This window comes from Triticum dicoccoides, chromosome 6B (assembly GCF_002162155.2).
Source record: "Triticum dicoccoides isolate Atlit2015 ecotype Zavitan chromosome 6B, WEW_v2.0, whole genome shotgun sequence".
NCBI lineage: Eukaryota > Viridiplantae > Streptophyta > Magnoliopsida > Poales > Poaceae > Triticum > Triticum dicoccoides.
The window spans coordinates 93,650,902-93,657,061 of record NC_041391.1 but is presented as its reverse complement, the minus strand read 5'-3'; positions in this window follow the sequence as shown (position 1 = coordinate 93,657,061).

The following is a 6,160-nucleotide window of genomic DNA, read 5'->3' as shown; positions in this document are numbered from 1 at the left end:
TACTCTACTTTCTTTTCAGCTCTTAGAATTTGGTTCTTAGTTCAAAGCAAAGAATGGATGCTAAATATCATTTCTCCGGTTTGCAGCTTCAAATCTGCCATGGCACAGCCATAATACGGTTTAATTGATCATGCTTAGGGTTTAATTGATCATGTTGGTTCCGTGGTGGTTTCTTTAATAGAAATCGGAGGGGAAACCCTCTTTTGCTAAAAAAATATGCTTAGAGTTTCCCCCATTTATGATCACTATACAATCAGAATACGTGCTTCATGTCATAAAAAATATGCTTAGAGTTTCGAAAATGCATGTTCGCCACTCGGGTGTGTATCTCTACAGGGTGCCCATGGTGGGCCGACCCACCCTGGGATTTTGGGTCATCCCAAGCCTCGATTCCCCTCTGTTATGCTGCGCGCTTCCGATCTCTACTCGCCCCCAGCCGCCTGCCTCGCCAGCGACTTGCTGTCCCCGGACGACATGACTCTAGGAGGAGACGCCGGACTAACAGGAGGCCAGGAGCCGCTCGCCCAACAGCGTCACCGCTGCCCGGGCGCGCCGCCGTGCCTACCTTCCCAGTCTGTTCAGGGCTCAGGCGTGCAACACCCACCAAGCCAACCCGATTTATCCTGAAATACGTCCTCAACACTCAGCAGCCACTCCTCATCACCCATTTTCTAATTGATTCATTACTCATTAGGCAGGACTGTCATTAGGGTTTGTTGTGTGCTCAGTGCTACCTACACTAAATGGTTTAGATGTATTTCGGTAATCTTTAGTACCTCTAAAGTTCACAGGGTTTTCAAAACTCCGGCCCTCGGAAGAGAAATTAATCATTTTGGATTGTTGGTCGTAGTGACATTGACCCAGATTACTACTGCAAGCCAGGTTTGTTGACAATTTTACTTGTCTTTCTTACTCATTCGATATAATATCCAATTATTCACGTCGATTAGTTGCAAACAATAAGTGCTAGACAAACTTCTTCATTCAGATTTTGGACGGTCTCTTACTGCAGTTACAATTCTGCATACTTGTCCTAATAGGCTCACAAGTAAATGATTGATTCACTACATCTATGCTTGCCTTGTCATATTTGTTGTCAATATTCTTTTAGGGTGGACCACCCTGTTTCTAAATACTGGAACCATAGACATGAGTGAAAAGTATTTCTCTATGTGATCTCTTCCATCATGTGTGGGTAACGAACACTGCATTGTATAGAAAGAAAGTGTCATTTCCAGCTTTTACATAGGTTTCAATCTTTTACATGGAATACAATCTTCCTACTTGCTTTGTGTCGCACTACCAACACTCCACCCTTGAAGCTAAACATTATGCCACTCATAATTGCTTAGTTTATTTGTTCAAATATGAATTTCATATGATTCTAATGTTCCTACTTCAGTTTTGAAATGTGTGCCTGCCTGTTATAGAGACATAAGGGGTTTGTATTTCTGTGTGTGGTCTGGTCAGCACGGTTGGGGAGGTGAACTTTGCATATGCAGGGGTTTATAGGGAGACACTCTCCGAGTTGAATCCGCAATGCATTCCATAGATAATCTGACTACTTTTTATGTTTTCATGAATCTCAGATTCTGAACAGCATCATAATGATTATGAGCTTGCGTGGATGAAAAGAATAAAGCAGAACAATGCCATGGCTGTAAAACTTGGCATTAAGGGACTGAAATCAAGTCTGGATGCAATGCAATGCAAACGCTCTCCACCTATAGATTCATGCTCAGAATATGATCCTAACAGTGATTTTGAGCTAGAGGGAAACCTAAGTCAATGTAGCTCCCTAGTGGAGGAGTCAGAGGAAGATGCCCTATCTTATTCACCCATCAAGGTACTTGCTCTAACTTTCCAAGGTTATATTGCTCGCACAAATCTTGCAACTGATGCTTTTCATTGCTTCTACTTTGTTGAACTGCCATTAGCTTAGTTTACACATCGTGTATGTGAATACGCCCTGCCTATCCATTTTCAGTACATATTCCTTCTGTCATCATACCATATTTATCCATTCAAATTTTGTTCTTGTGTATCAGACGTTCAAAAGGAAGAGGGCGATTGCTGATCGTAGACGAGCACAAGCAAAGTATTTGGAAAAGGTAGTGGCACCTGATAAATCAAATAGCCCATTAGGTGTAGTTGTAATATCACCTGACCCACAAAACACCCCAACTCTAGCAGACTCTAGCCCTACTACACTGGTCATTTCTGATGCCCCAACTCAGCAGACCCCAACTGCAGCAAACAGTATGATTATGCCGGTTGACATAGCACCAGCTGTACGACGCAAAACCCCCATTCCAGCAAAGAGTACACCAAATCCAGTTGCCAAATCCCTTTTCGAACCAGAGAGAGCCCCAATTGCAGCAAATAGGACCCCTATTCCATTTCTTCCCAGTTTAGAAGGTGAAGCTTATGTTGTTGTCAGGAACTTTGTGCGCATCTTTCCTTCATGGAAAGATTGTACCATAGACATAGAACAATTTCCAGTCTTCCTCCGCAACTTACGCGTAAGTAATGTACTAATGTTATTCATGGTCATTACTGCATATGTTTCTGCTGACAGAAGACACAAGATTTCATTCTTTTAAATAGGTGAGGAGCAAACTGGATTGTGATGACGAGCAAGAGTTGGTTGCGCTTTTCAAGCACTCGTTGATGAAGTATCGTTCCTACCTGAAGCAAGCGCACTTCTATGGCAAGCCTCTGAACAAAATTTCTGTAAAGTCTCCGGTGCTACATTTATCCAACGGTGACTGGAATAATCTTGTTACACATTGGTCTCGGCTGCAGCGTAAGGTACTGTCTATGATATCACATCACAATTTGAACTACATTTCTGCATTTTCCTTAATGTCTCACTTGTATGAAAACTGTTAGCAGAAGAACATTTGTTCTCAAGGGACCACAGAATCTCGCAACTATACTGCACACTGCATTGCTCTTGTGAGTACCTCTTGCCCTGTATGACCATACTTACTTTCATAGCTGTTTGATTATGTAGCATCACTGCACATGTTAGCCTTGTAATCGTCCATTTGGTGGATATTATAAGATCCGTATGGACTCTTACACAAATTTAGAATGAACCCAATGCTTTTGAAGAGGTTTAGCTCTGCAGTCCTCTTGTAAGGACTGAACTTGGTCTATCACTGTACTTACATTAACATCTACTCCCTCTGTCCCATAATATAAGAACGTTTTGCACAGTACACCAGTGTTCAAAACACTCTTGTATTATGGGAAGAGGGATTGGTTCATTTTGTAGCATTCTGCATCTTATCTCCCTCGCCCACCATTTACTAAAAAAGACCAGATCTATATTTAATCTTACCAACAAGTAGAATACACACACAATGCCAGTGCAGAAGTGTAGCCCATTGCTCTTGTCAGTACATTTTGTCCTGTAACGCTTGTACTTGTAGGGATTGGTAGTTGATTATGTAGCATCAATCTGCATCTTATCTTCATTATCCTCTATCCCTTCCAGTATTATCATATCTATAATTACTCTCTACAAAATGTAGAGTACAGGCAATGCTTATGAGAAGATTCTGTGCAGAAATTCTTGAGTTATCCTTCCCTTGACATGGAGAAGGGCATTATAAGGCTGGTGTTAACTGTTAATGTAAGTCAGTCCTTCTAAAGCCTTTATCCTCAACTGCAGTTTAATTTGCTCATACTCCCTATCGTTTACTGCTGTTTAGTTTGCTGTTTCTACAAAAATGCATGCTCGTAAGAACCATAAGTTCTAAGTTTTACTTGTAAAACCAAATTTCTTATTCATACCATGCACATTACTTAATACTCCCTATATGTATGCTTGGTTTTGTAGATCTATAATCAAGTGTGTGGTGAAGCAGCCCACGTTTGCACCTTGTCATCTCCTGTTTTATCTTACTGATGTGGCTGATGATATGAACAACATGCCATGCACATTATCCAAAATAGATACAATGATTTTCTTTGCCCTTCATCTATGCTTGTTATGTTGACATGGTAATCCAGTAGTGTGGTGAAGCTCCCTGCATTATGAGCAATGCCAAATTATGCTATTGATATTTTGAACTTACTCTTTATTTTCTAATTTGAAATTGGATAGAATTGACAGAACAATTATCATCTTTGTTTATACACGTGCAAAACCTGTCATCTCTCTGCTTTGTTTCAGGGTGATATGCCTGATGGCATGCACAAGTCTGCTGAAGGCTGTGAGACAAACCCAACATATATTGCAGCAAAGAAGGCAAAACATCTTGAAGGTAGCGAGACAACCCCAAAGTCTTGTCTTGATGCAGTGTTCAAGTTACTTGAGACTAACAGTCAGACAAGCTCACATAATTTGTTGTCTGAATTAGTTCGACTTCTTCAGTCCCAAGTTCTAGCAGAAAGGCATTCTGTAACTCAACTTCGACTTGAAGTCCTATCTCTAAGAAAGATTGCGGAGAACACCAATGAGAACCTCATCGCTAAACAGCTACTCCTGGAAGCTATGACCGACATGCTAGGCCGGTCTCACAGCCTTGCTCAGCAGCTTGCGCAGTAGTTCCCCCGCAAGGCTAACCTTTCTTGAACTGTCTTGGAAGTGGTCTCGGTTCAGTATTATTTTGTTACACTGCAATGGTGCCCAGTTTTTGTAATCTGCTTCTTCATTGCGCTTTATGATCACTGGTGGCGAACTTCGATGCCCAGTGGATGTAATATACCTTAAATCCTTTATTGTATAGTGTAGGTTTATTCTTAGTTACTATGCCGTAATTTCTTTATTGTATAGAGTAGGTTTGTTCTTAATTCCTACTAGTTACTGCCATCATTCGCTATTTGAAAAAAAATCAGATGTAGTCGACCAGGCCAAAACATTCGACTCTGAAGGGCTAGGTTTTAGCGGGCCACAATTGGGCCGGCCTGCATCTTTCTTGGGCCCGAATGATTGGGGCCTTCACACATTGCGCCAGGCCCAAACTTACACCGGCCTATATTTTAGTTGGGCCTTTTGTCGACCCAGCACTTAGTTTGGCCCAGGTAGCGTTGGGCCATTAACAGGCTGAATATTATACTGGCCTGTTACAGCCGAGATGAAACCACGTGCCTTTAGCAGGCCAAAATGCATGTTGGGCCTCAATTTTCACTAGTCGTCGACGGGACTTCAGCAGGCCGAAATGTAGACCGGGCCGTTATGGGCCCAGTTAGCTCATGGGCCGTTACCAGGCTGAAACATATCTCGGGCCTTAGTTGGCCCACTGATATCATGGGCCTTTAAGAGGCCGAAAGCTTAGTACATGCATCAACAGGCCGAATTACGTGACAGGCCTTTAATAGGCCCAAAGTCATGTTGGGCTTAACTGTTGCCACCTTTAGCACGGGCCGTTAGTGGGCTCGATGTCCCGTCGGACCATATATGGCCCATGGGCAGCACGGGCCATTCCCAGGCCGAAAGTCACACCAGGCTGAAATGGTCCCATGTCTACATCAGGCCTCTAACAGGCCGAAAGTCACTAGGCTGTAGTTGGGCCCGAATATTCGGTGAACAATTAACGGGCCAGATTTGGCTTCGGGCCGCAAATGGGCCCAAATACTGGGTGAACAATTAACGGGCCAGATCTGGCTTCGGGCCGTAAATGGGCCCAAATATTGGGCGAACAATTAACGGGCCATATCTGGTTTCGGGCCGTAAATGGGCCTTTATTAAGTAGGCCATTATTGGTCTAGCCCACTAGTAGCTGATTAAGTTCTACGGGCCTTTGACTAGGCCGGCCTTTTTAACCTATATGGGCCTCTGTTGGGCCCAGCCACGTGTCGACGTACCATAGGCATGTGTCCTCTAATGGACAGGCGACATCTGGCCCACTGACGAGCTGACAGGTGTTCCCTTCGGCCAATCAGAATTTTACACGTGGAAATTTCCCATTGGTCGGGGCTGTTAACGGGTTATCGGATCCAAAATCTGACCCGATAGCTTAACGGCGTTCCGTTACGGTGGATGCCACGTGTCGGTCACCCTTGACGAAAGCACTTCTGTGACGCATGATTTATCATCATGGAAGTGGACACTTCCGTGATGATAATTTTGGTAATGTCATGGAACACTTCTATGACAACACATGTATGACTATCTTGATTCTGTCATAAAATCGTCATGGATGTACAT